The 12,740-nt window shown below is 41.9% G+C and overlaps 1 protein-coding gene across 1 annotated transcript in view; it reads right to left on the reverse strand.

Annotated features, from left to right (window-relative positions):
• Positions 1–12,740, reverse strand: part of ptc (protein patched) — an 84,988-nt gene that overhangs the window by 50,608 nt on the left and 21,640 nt on the right. The window lies entirely within an intron of this gene.

Raw genomic sequence — 12,740 nt, forward strand, 5'->3', positions numbered from 1 at the left:
TTGAAAAGACTTGAAGCTAAATTTCACGAGATAATCGCACTTTTCTGACCTAACCATACGATTCGATGGTGAAATTTCCGATTGTTTCGATGGCGTCACCGTCGCACACGTCGAAACTTCGCCTCTCGATCTTGCTAAGACCATTCAACAGAAATTGTTACCATAAGATCGAATGTATCTGTCGATGACAGGAACAGTACGGATTGGAAAATGAGAAAAATAGGTGGAACAACGTAGCCACGATCGGAACAATAAAACGAATAGACAGAAATTTCTGCGAGCCGAGGCGATCCACCTAAATTCGAACGATTACCCGAACTCGCTGGCCCATCGATACGCGTTAACACTTTACCGACCGATAGCCAATTAATCGGTTTCTTGTCGCCGACGCTTATCGACCGATAGCCAATTAATCGGCATTTGTCGCCAACGCTTACCGACCGATAGCCTATTAATCGGCCTTTTGTCGCCAACAATCTTTCTCATTATTTGAGCAACAATTAGTTACTTAGTACTAAGATACCTTCCTCGGTTGCATCAGTTATGTTACTTTGCAAGCTCCCAAAGTTTTATACCAATTTGAAAAACTTAACGTTCGCGATGAACGAAAAGAATGGTATTGGAGAGTCTAAACCGAAACAGAGCCGGCGCCACGGAGAATCTGCGCCTCAGCTGCCGGTCGGACGTGCGTATGCTGTTGAACCGCTAGCGGTCAGTAAAGTGTTAACTATTTGATTGGCAACTAAGTGATTGCGGATTTTGTCATTAGATGGCATTGACAAATCCACCAACCCAATAAATGCGGTGTGATCGCCAGCAGGCAACAATAGCCGAGCATCGAGTCAATAAAGCCGCAAGTGCACGAGAACACTGTTTTAGCCGGAGTCAATAAAAGTTGATTTATATGGCAAGTCGACGACCACGATAAACCTGGCCATGGGTCCGGTCGAGGAATAAAGGTCCCGCCGATACGCCTAATTACCTACCGCTTGCGAACGCTGCCCCCAAACTATATCCTACGGTGGCTTCATTATCCTAGGTCGTACAGATAAAATTTCGGGGTTGATGCTCACCGAATGGATAGTACAGAGAGACGCGGCATGGCGCGAAGATGGAAAAAGGACGGGCCGCGCGGTGCCAAGGGCTCGGATGAAGCCGGGCTAAGGCTACTTGGCGTAGTAGAAACCCTCGTGGCCCCTTTCCTCACTCTCTTCCTCTCTTCTCTTCTCTTTCTCTTCCTTTCTCTCTTTCTCTGTGGGTTCCTTCACGGAGTTTCGAGGGGTCGCGCCGGTACAGAGAAGAAGGAAGACGAGAGAAGAAAACGAACGGGGCCCTTCGAAGCAGGCTTAGCTCTCTGAGGCTCACGGAGGAGCTGAGACTTGGCTCAATCGCTCAGGCACGCAGGCCCACCGCTGGTTGGCTGGCTGGGTTGGCTTGGCGCACACACAGAGCCCACCGGGCCACCCACCGCGACCATTCACCGGAACCGAGCCCCATCCAATCCCAGCGGTTCTCATTTTCTCTTGCCACCACGCTTTTTACCACGCCGAATTACCTTATCGCCTGTATCGCGCGATTTTTCATCGATAAACCAGCGCCTCTTCTACTTGCGCAAACCTCGTTCCGAGCCAGGCGTCCTCGTTACGGACGAATCCTTTTTGGTGTTGGAAATCTGACGCGTTGCGATTGCTTTCTAGCTCGAGCGAGTGAATTTTATTTGGACAAGATAAATTCACTAACGCGGATTTGCCACCGCGTCCAAGCATCAAAGAGGAAGCGCTGCGAGTAGGTTGCAGTTGAGAAGCGAGATTCGTAGGCCTGGAACGTTGCTCGTGTGCTGCGGATGTTTACGCGCTCGGGAGAAGTTGAAACGCGCGGAAACGTACAGAACGCGTCGGTGCAGGCATTCACGAGATGCCCAAAAGCAATGTACTATTTGTAACAGCCGGAGGATGACACATAAGGTTCGTTTAAATTCCACTCGCTTGACGATGTACAGGGAAATTTCAACTGTTATTTCCTCTCACGAGATTGCTCCATCGAAGAAATTCTCTGACACTAATAAGCTCACCGGGCCTGGTCAGGTATTTCAAAATTGTACATTCACTGTTATTTCCTTACTTCGTCTAACTTCGTGCAAGTTCGTATATCGTCCGACTAATCAGTTTCTCAATTTTTCTTGATATAAGAATTTACATCAACTTAGGTGAACAATGCACGTACAATTCAAAAAATTTGAAACCTGTCGCATGACCTGCTAAGCTTAGCGTTAAGCGCAAGTTCCAGCGAGCAGCGGATGCTCGCGATCCAGCAGCTGCTGGCGCAACGAGGCAGCTTGGAGGAGTCGCGAGTAGTAAATAGAAGATGAGATCCTCTGTTTACGCGGCCGTTCTCGTCCGTCCGTCCGTCCGTCGGTGCAACAACAACAGATTCCCGGTGGGTCTTTGGACGACGGTCTTCTGACTTTCTTATCCCCGTTGCGGCCTTACGGATTCTCTCCATTTCGTTCTCGCCAATGGACCCGATGCTTCGCCCCTTCTTCGTCTTCCTCTCGCTCTTCATCATCGTTTTCTTCTTCACCGCGCGCCGGTCTCCGTCTAACCGCCGACTGTACACCCTCTTCGTCGCACTCAGAGACATGGGGGCCTAATGAAGATGTAAGCAGTCGGCCGACCCTCGTGCACGGTCGTGCCTTCGTCCTCTGTCTGTCTTTGTCGCCCTAACGTCGCGGCCTGCTTGCGCCGCTTGGCCCTCGGTACAGGTCGTTCCAGGAAGACGCTGCCTAGACACTTCCGAGTTCTAGAGGCCGATACCGGCTTAAGCCGCGGATCCACTTGGCGGAAACCTAAGGTGCATTGCCGCGCTATGGTCAATTTAAAAACATTTGTTGTCGGACGTATATGCGACGTCGTCCCTTTCAGAAAGTCGACTAATCTGTGCCTGGTTTTGGTTTTTGAAAATGCAGGAAATACGATATATGGAATTTAGAATTTGGTGGATTTATCGGTAGAAATTAAAGGATATTTGGTGCAAGTATAAATTTCGCGGAGATGAGAAAAGTATTTAAACAGATGGTTAATTGTCGAATTAGTGAACGTGAATATTTCGCTTAAAGTAAAGCCGCGGATCCACCGGAGAGCTAAGGTAAGCTACACTACTCTGTGCTATATTAAACATATTTGTTTCAATATTTTTCTAATGCATACAATGCTCACTAATAGCACAGTTCAGTTTTCCAAAAAATTTTAGAAATTCCCCATAACAATTTAAAGTGACAGAATCTTATTCCCTATGAATATTGCGGCACTGACAACAGCGTCGAACATCGACTTCGCTAGCAAATTTGAAAGTACAATACATAACCTAAACTTGATCCTCCGTAATCCTTCGCCTATGGAAGTATGCAAACCGTGGCAGCTTGCTAGCTAATGAACAACTAACTAATTATCTACTGATTAACAGCACTGAAACAACTGTATTACAATAAAACGATCATGTAAATATTATTTTATATTTGTACATTCATAAAACACACGTGATTGAAACACGTGAAACAGAATCTTATATATTACTTATAATTGTGTACTTATAATTGTACTTGTGAACTTATAATTGTGTAATTGTGTTTGAAATTGTTTAAAATCAAGTCCGACTAAGAACTACGAGCATAAATTAAATTTTGAAGCCAAAGGCAATTACAAATTGAATCAGAGAATCAGTCACAATGCAAAGTAAATTTCGAACACTGCTAACAGAAGGGAACAAACGAACGAAACAAGAACATCGATCCATCGACGAGAACAAGCTGTATCTTTCGAAAATATAAGAAAGGAGCTTGTCACTCGTTTCTTGGAATGACCTATACCGCCATAAGAACGTATTATCGACCAAAGAGGGCAAAAGGAACCGCTCTTCCGATCTTCCCGCGATCGAGGCGCCGTCTTTTCCTCTCTAGATTCGAAACGAATCCGCTTGCTCCGTACAGGGATGTTCGGATGAAGGGAAAGGGAAAGAGAAAGGAGCCGGAGCGAACGAGACGGAGAGATATCGGCGCGTGTGCCAAGGCTTCTCTGTTTAGCGAACCTACCGCGCGCGCCGCTGCGGTGTGTACACGAAAATAAAGGCAAAACAGCTTGAATTAAGTGGACGCTCTCGATGTTCGATTCACAAAAGCGAGACTGCGCCACCTGCGCCCCATTCGACAGAATATTCCCGCGACCCAAAGCGTAATCTCGAATAATTACGACCGTACCACAACTCAGTTTGCCTGACTTAACCACACTGAACTAATCAGAAGCGATAAACGTATTATTGGATGCTTGTTAAGTCTACCGGAAAATTCAAAGAAATTTTACGCGGTCTAATATTTCGTGTTGGAAGACTCGTCTGACGTGTATGAAATAGCAAATTTATGATGATATAATGTAATATAATAAATGGAATAAAATAGTAATAAATAGTGTAATATACATATACGTTTATATGTACGTGTTATAACATAGAATAGAATTTGAATTTCTAATTTGTTGATTTTGTAAAAACGTGATATTTTATTAACCTTTTCATTAGCTCATTTGGCGATCAGTTTGCCATTTCGGTGGAGTTCAGTACAGTGTGTTCGGAAGTGTTCGGAAGTGTTCGGTACATACATTGGTCGTAACGCGATGTGTTTCGTTCGTTTCGATCTTATCTGCCGCCTCGAGGTCGATTTTTAATTGCGCCCTGATCGGCCGCCGATCTCATACTCGTATTCGCATTCGAATCGCAGCTGCAGGAAACAAGGTGAAACGTGAATCATTGCCTCACTCTGACACGCCGAAAATTGCATCACGATCTTAATCTCTCTCGTTCCTTTTAACCTTCTCTCTATTTTTCACGCTGTCCGCGAAATAAAAGAAACGTCAAGAAGAAACTAATACGTGGAGGGGCAGAGATTCAAGCTCGTAAAATAAACCGAACAGGAAACGCGTAACAGGTACACGGGCGCAGGCGCGCAGGTGATTGAAAAACAACATCCCCTTGGCAGTGCTTGTTTCTTCACGGTCGGTGTACGGTGTCGAGCAGCGTGCAAATAGAAAATAATCGTGCAAAATTGAGGCTAACATTACGCGCATCCGCTCGATCGCTGATAACGTTCAGCCGTTTATACGTCAATGACGTATTCTAATGAGAAGCTGCGCGTTATGAAAACCGATCCGTTTCCACTCGTACACGTTTCGTTGCTTTCCCGACTTTTAGTTAGCACAGTTAATTGGCAGGATTAACGGAAATATCAATTACACAGGAAATGTTGCTTGTGATCTGGTTTGTCACGTGTTTCATGTTCGTTTCGTGCCGACGGATAGCTCATATCTCGAACGTTCTCTACCATTCGATCGTTCCGAGAGTAATTTCGCGTTTTTTACACGAGAAACATAGACGGTCTTTTTTATTACCAATAAACTAATTAACTAATGTTTATTTGTCCATATATTTTTCTACAAAGACAACACTATAACACCATCATCTGGAATTATTAATAATTATTTAGAAAGGGAAATTGCACCCATGTTCTATGCTACAGTATCCTCACTGGTATATAAAACATTTCCCAATGAAAAGTCAAAATTTGTCAAGCTTGCCACTTACAGTGTTTTCTACAAACACTCTTGAATTTTCCCTTTGTCTGAAACTTCTGTATGTCGAATTTTCCTTTGCTATGCCTGTCTTACTGAAAAGTTTGATCAGTCGAAACTTCTGTAATTCGAAGAATGCAGGTCTTCCCTTGAGGCTCGAGTTACAGCAGACTCGACTGTAATAGTAAAATGTTCAAACATTGGAACAGCAAAGCGGCAGGTGGTCGAACAATTCGCTTCTCTGGTACGAACACTTTCCTCGTTTGTCTGTACGCACCGGTGTATATTGATTTAAAGCAGCCGGAGGATCTCCATCTTACGAATCTCTGCGAATAAAACGCGAACAATTAAACAATGAACGTTGAAACGAAGGGACCCCCTTCGTGTCGACGATAAAACCTTCTCGATTACTTTCCTCGTGTTCCACCGTGAGCACAGAGTAAACGAGCGAAATCAAGGAAACCATAAAGCAACGTTTATCGATCTCTCGCCGACGAAATTTATGCCCGTCACACACTTCTCTCGGAATATCGTCAAATCGCACGACCGAGTCGTAAACTCTCCTTCTTTTCCATCCGCGGAATGTCGTCGTTGCGTCCTTTCAAACGATCCAACATACACCATCGTCCGCAAGTATTTCGACAAGTATTGGGTTGGCAAAATGGTGGTCCAAGCGTTGACACTTTTGTTGCATTATCGAAGCTACGAACAGAGAACTAGTTTTCCTGTTGCCGATATTTCGAACTGGATTCGAAATAAATTTGAACTGAACGCATTGAATGCGTTTGACGAATATACTCGCCGTCGCTTGTAGTTAGCTACGCACTCCATTACTGAACCACGTGACAGATTTCTGAAACTAAATTCCGCGGATAGGTGGCGAAACAGGGCAATATAACCTGAACTGCTCCTCAATTCCACGTGTATCTGTTCTCTCGCGACGCCCTTAACCTCCTCACCTCCGCTGTCACCTTCGCTCTAATCTCTACCACACATCCAAATTTCCATTTTCTCCTACTTTTCTTCCTGCCTCTTTCTCTTTTAACCCTTTGCACTCCTATATCGAGTGTGACTCGACATCAGTTTTTATCTCAGGAGCTCCTTTGTCGAGTCCCACTCGACATTCTTTCATGTTTTTTGTAAAACATGCGAAAGAAAACCAGGATTGCATCTTGGAAATTGTTTCAAGATATATCGTACACTTAAAAATTAGAAAATGCAACAATAGTGTGAATAAAACTGGTATTTAAGTGAATTTCTCTCTTCCTTTATTTATTTAAATTGTCTTATGTTTTAGTTAAAGTAAATTTCAAATAAAACACTTAAAAGCGTTGGGAGCTGCTGGTAAGGAAATTGAAATAAAATTCCGAATGCAAAGGGTTAACACTTAGCCAACTGCGCGCGCCACAGCGAGCCATACGTTTCCAACCTACAACAAACCAACCTACACGCTGTCTAACGGGCATTTTTCCAAGTACCGAGGAGTAATATTCATTTACTTAAAAATGACAAAGGAGTCTAAAAATTATTGAAGTGGTTAATTATATATCATAAGACGCGAATTTGTCCTCGATGTGTTGGAGAAGTTAGTCGAAAGTTTCGAAGGATGTTGCAACAGTTTTTAAGTCGCTGTATATACTCTTCTCCGCACGGCTCGGTACAACTGCGCCCGCATATCCCGCCTCGGCTGCAGTCGCCTCACGGATATCCGGTACTGATCCGCATGACGCACGCACGCCGCACATCTCGGATCACCATCTCGAAAAGCCCACATAAACTGTGGCCCTGCGTGCGAGCTATCGCGCCGCTTCTCGCACGGTCGCGCAACCCTCGCGTACCACTCGACCGATCGGCGCGGTAAAAAGCCGCGACACCGGCGTGCAAATAGCTGCACGCTTTTTCCGCCAGTCGTTACTCCTTCCCGATACGCTATTAAATTAGCCGAGATAGAGGAATGAAGGGTTCCGCGGGCACCTTTGCAGAAAATAAGGGCTGTACCGGTATGCAATTGCATTGGATAGTCCGATACGCGTAGTAGAAGACAGCTTCTTTGCGAGCGGGCACAGTGTAAGTGTGCGAATCAATTTTGCCTCGTTGAACGCAATGTTAATCTTCGTGAAGTATATTTGACGAAGAGACGAATTTCTTTGGGATTTTCTTTAAAAGTAAAAATAACGTGGAATGTTTAGAGACATATTTTAATAAAGAAAAGAGAGAAAGACATGATAATGTGTATAGTAGAACACGTATACCAATACTATGCAGCCGCTTCTCTCGCTCGTGTCGATGTTATTAACACATTGTGTACGGGTCACGAGCTATCTCGTTTTTAGCAAGCCGAACGTTGTGGCTGAGTCACGAGATATCTAGTTTCCATGTTTTTTCGACTGAATCGATGGCTTAAGCAACCAGAGGCGAATGTTTTTGTTACGTTACCAGGGTAATAAAGCCTTGCGCATTCTTGTGGCAAAACAACTGAGTGTTGACATTCCAAGTAAAAACAATCAGTCAGTATAGCCAGTACATCGGTAGATCTGCGCCGATCGTCTACCGTACCTCATAAAGTGTTTTATTTTTGTACATTTTGTTATTTCGAAGTTCGTGTTTTAATTTGTAAGAAAACAGATTTTTAAAAATCATTTAAATTTTCAATCTGTTACTGATCATTTATAACACGAATTATTTTATGAAATAAGTCGTAATTCTATAAAAGTAGCCAAATAACACATAGATATAAAGGAACTGAAGGAGACTGAATAAAAACTATAATACCAAATACAAATTAAAAATCTGCACATATGCAAGCATGCTACTGGAGCGTTCCAAAATGTGCAGGCCCTGGGAGCGCGTTGAGCACGCAGAGCGCCCTCCTACACAATGTGTTACCAAACCTAAACGCTGATGCAATCTTGAAAATGAAACTCTTAATCGTGTGTTATATGGCAATGTAATCTGTACGATGTTCGAAGAGTTCAAAGAATATTACTCTCACGGTATACGTCACAGTTAACAAATTTTTGCGATACAGTAAGAGCGATAAAATACTAAAATACTTTCTAAAGTGCCTTTTTCAAAAACCGACAAGTATCGCAGTCTGACAAATAGCCGAAAATTTCAATAGAACGTTTGAGCACAATAAGCGGCCAGGTAAATCGTTTTGTCAAAACGTTCTTAAAAGCGCGGGTTAAAAAATCCCGCTGCCATTTGGGCTTTTGAGGTCCCTGAAACTTCTGTTCGAGATGGATGACTTTTTAACGATTTTCCCGTGTGATTATCGCGCGGATGCAAATTTATGCCAACTTTGCTCGGTCGGCGAGCACATCGCGTTTTATAAAACGGCGGCCAACGCGCCGGACCACGCTTCGCTGATCCGACGGCCGCCGTCGTTGCAGAACAAGAGCCACGGCTCGCTCGGCAAACTCGTTTGCTCATTAAAATCTCATAAAACGCTGATACGTCTTTAATCTGCCGTCCGCGAGCGTGTTTCCCGCGCTCGAGGAAATCCCGCAGCGTGGCCTTAACTTTGATCCTAGACGGGCAACGATCACGGCCGACTCCTCGTGCCAAGCGGACCGCGACGAAAGAATCTTTGGAACAGTTACACAGGACAAACCGTGGATCCTCGACGCTCGTCGTGCTTCGACTCTTCTCTTGGAAAGTAATATTTGTCCTCGATACTAGAACAGCACTTTTCATTGTTCCGCTGCTCTCGTCACGAAACACTGTTCGGTCGTGGTCGTTGAACCGAACTGTTTAGGTAATGGATCGGATCGCTGGGCACAGTGGCATCAGTATTGTACGTGGTATATAGCGTGCTTCTTGGTTAAAATGTCCTAGTTCTCGTTTTGAAACCGAAGGGAGCTGGAGTTTCATATTTTTTCTTTTTCGTTATTGTTGTCTTTATTTTTCTTCTTGGAATAATTAATGACTGTTTTGTAATAGTCTATCCATATAGTGTAACCTCACTTTATGGGAAAAGTTAAGAAACAAGAGGAGCTTCAAATATATTATTTAATATATAATTATAATGTGTGTGTGTATATATATATTTGAAATTGTTCTTGTTTACTATATATATATATTGAAATGAAAAAAGATGTATGTGTATATTTATAAATGACAGGATGCTAAATATGATATTTTATTGATAATGGAATTTGTATGTGTCTTGCAACTTCTCTTTTAATGTAAGAGACATGAGGAACTTTAAATAAGCATCTGAAGTTTTCTTGAAAAATAAGAAAATGTTATATGTGATATTGTATTTGATAATGGAACTTGTATGTGACCTACAACTTTTCTTAAAAAATAAGAAACAAGAGGAACCTCAAATAAACATTTTAAGGTTTTTTGATAAATAAGAAAATGTTATATGTGATATTGTATTTGATAATGGAATTTGTATGTGTCTTGCAACTTCTCTTTTGATGTAAGTAACAAGAGAAAATGCAAATAGACATTTTAAAGTTTTTTGAAAAATAAGAAAATGCTAAATATGATATTATATTTAATAATGGAATTTGCATGTGTCTTGCAACTTCTCTTTTAATGTAAGAGACAAGAGGAACTTGAAACAAACATCTGAAGTTTTCTTGAAAAATAAGAAAATGTTATATGTGATATTGTATTTGATAATGGAACTTGTATGTGACCTACAACTTTTCTTAAAAAATAAGAAACAAGAGGAACCTCAAATAAACATTTTAAGGTTTTTTGATAAATAAGAAAATGTTATATGTGATATTGTATTTGATAATGGAATTTGTATGTGTCTTGCAACTTCTCTTTTAATATAAGAGACAAGAGGAACCTCAAATAGATATTTTAACATATCTTAATAAATAAGAAAACAATATTGAATACGATATTTTATTTGATAATAGAACTTGTATATGTTTCTCAATTTCTCTCAAAGGTAGGGACAAGAGGAACCTCAAATAGACATTTCAACATATCTTGAAATATGAGAAACTAATGTTGATATTTTACTTGATAATGGAATTCGTATATGTTGCGCAGCCTACTGAACATTTCAAAACGTTGATTGCCATAATACTATATATCCTCGAGGGTCTACGAAATACCATAGAAAACTTGTCTCGTCTATCTATTACTTTCATTGTGTCACTAAACGACATCAGCATAAAATAACGGATAAAAATTTGCGACTAACTGAAGCATTCGTTTCACAGACAAAAAACGAACATCCCAAAAATACCCATCTCTCATATACACCAATATCGATACACTAGCCTCTATCTCTGTCAAGAACATTCGATTCTCAAGAAATTTTACAGTCCAACGAAATTCCATTTACCAACAGCTTCTTTCTCAACCGTAGAGTAGCTCACTTTCCATTCGAAAGTCGTTCGAAATCTTTTCGTTCGGCCAACGAGCAACGTTTCCAGTCGAAGTTAGCAACGGGGTGTTCGAATTAGCGTTTCTGACTACGGATAAATATAGAGGGCCACCCAGCGAGAGCAAACTAATGTACCGTGTGCGATGAGCGTGATGGTAAAGCGTAGTTTCGCTCTCTCTCTCTCTCTTTCTCTATTCTCCTTTTGTCACACCATTCTCACTCTCCGCCGCCCTTTCTCTTCGTCCGCGTCTCACCCTTTGCATATATTTTCACGCGAAATCGTCGTCCTCTGTGCGAGCTATACGCCAACCTCGCAGTCCCTTTCTGCTCTCCGACGAGTGATAAGTCATTAGGACCAGCCGGTCGAATCGTATGTGTTTTCGCCTAAACGAATGCAACCCGGTGTCACTTGCTACCTAACGCTTGCCATGTGACACGGCGACCATATCGCCTGAGAAATCCAATTTTCCGTGCGTTCGCAGGAAGCGAGAAAATGCAGAGAGCGCGAGAGTAATGTCCTTGTCACGGCAAACGTACAAGCCGTGTTGTACGCTTTATTAGCGTACACTGGCGCGATTTGCAGGAAATTTCGCCGCTGCAACGTGCCAGATGCGCGTTGGTATTACGCGCAGAACATCGTGGTATTATAAAACCTCTTAGTCATTCGTCGGATCTCTTAATTCTTGCTGAGGCTTGTCAAGGCAAGATTCTCGGCCAGTAACCACAAAAGCGACTGATTTTTGCCAATTTCTTTTTGACCGACTGTCGCTTCTCACCGACTAGACCATTTTTGCCACGCACATTGACGATACCTTGCAAGATACAGATGTAATTTTTGTATTTCGGTTCTTCTTATTGTTCGTCGTACGTCACACGAGTCTTGACGAGAATTATCGTTGACGCGCATCCGTCGCGGTCGTCAAAACGAAAAGGTTGACAAATTTTCGTAAAGTTAGATGATTTATGCTGGGTCGTTGTGAAGGTACGTTTGAAATACGAGACACGGATAAGGAACGTGACACGGGAAGAAGATAGCCAAGCAATACCTAACACACGTTTAGTAAGAAACTTGTAATATGTAGCAATTTAATAAAAATTGTCGCAGCGTTTCATAACTTAAAGTAGTTTCTAGTCGATCAATTAAATTATTTTAACCTTCTAAAATTTATGAATTAACGCAGATAGTTAAACACTATGTGTACTGTGTACAGAGAAAAATGTGTGTCTTCGTTGAATCTTAAGTAATCTTAGAATGAAAGAATCGTATTGGAATATTTAATTAGCCACATTTAATTAGTTGTCGTTTCACGTTCGTTTCAGTTGAAAAATGGGACAAAGAATATCTTCGCTCGCCTAAACGAATGCTCTACACGTTTATCTCCGGAGTCATCGTAGATTATCTAGGGCCGATAATGACACAGCGTACGTCACGATACATTGAGCTGAATATGTAGAAACTTTCTAAAAAATTATCGGCTCGTCCCGTAAGAAACGTCTATGTTTTAAAATACGAACAGAGACATTATGGTTAATTAAACAACGAGAGGAAATATTTATATAATCACCAGCAAATAAATTATTCCATTTTACGTGCGTTCCATTTTAATAGCGATATCAATAAACATACTAATAGTGAGATTGTAAGAAATGTTAGAAGATAACTACGTACACGTACACTGTTTTACCACAGCAAGTATACGTAATAGTACATTGCAGAGCATCGAATAGAAAATAGCAAGAACGAAATCGTAAAGAAAAATCGAGTT

Source organism: Bombus vancouverensis, chromosome 17 (genome assembly GCF_051014615.1).
Source record: "Bombus vancouverensis nearcticus chromosome 17, iyBomVanc1_principal, whole genome shotgun sequence".
Taxonomy (NCBI): domain Eukaryota; kingdom Metazoa; phylum Arthropoda; class Insecta; order Hymenoptera; family Apidae; genus Bombus; species Bombus vancouverensis.